We start from the raw sequence: 426 nt of genomic DNA, 5'->3' as shown, positions 1-426 counted from the left end.
CTATTTATCCATTTTATTTTAATTTCATCATTAAATAGAAACCCTTTTGGATTTTTTTCATTGTATTGAAAGAATTTTCAAAATGTAAAGGGGAAATTAATTAGAAAAAATTAGTTCTATAATTGCAAGTTAGAAAAAAGAAGTTCCAACTCTTTCAAGCAGTGTTTGTGTTTCTATTGGGCAAAGCAAGAGTTTATTGTAAAAAAAAAAAATGGAAACGATACTACCAAACGAAGTCTATTTTAATGAAAACTCTAATGTTCCTAAATTTTATGGACTTTCCCAATATCGACGATTCCCAAGATAATAGCTATTATTCTTTTAAGTTACCTATTATTTGAAGTTAGCCGCCATGGTGAAATTGGTAGACACGCTGCTCTTAGGAAGCAGTGCTCAAGCATCTCGGTTCGAATCCGAGTGGCGGCA

General features: G+C 31.7%; 1 non-coding gene across 1 annotated transcript; it reads left to right on the top strand.

Annotated features, from left to right (window-relative positions):
* The first annotated feature begins 346 nt into the window (after positions 1-346).
* On the top strand, positions 347-426 carry TRNAL-UAG (transfer RNA leucine (anticodon UAG)). Its single transcript has one exon. It is a non-coding gene; the product is annotated as a tRNA-Leu (tRNA).

The sequence above is a fragment of the Triticum urartu genome, unplaced genomic scaffold (genome assembly GCF_056163025.1).
Source record: "Triticum urartu cultivar PI428250 unplaced genomic scaffold, HENAU_Tu73 scaffold2, whole genome shotgun sequence".
NCBI lineage: Eukaryota > Viridiplantae > Streptophyta > Magnoliopsida > Poales > Poaceae > Triticum > Triticum urartu.
This window is presented reverse-complemented; position numbering and strand designations above follow the sequence as displayed.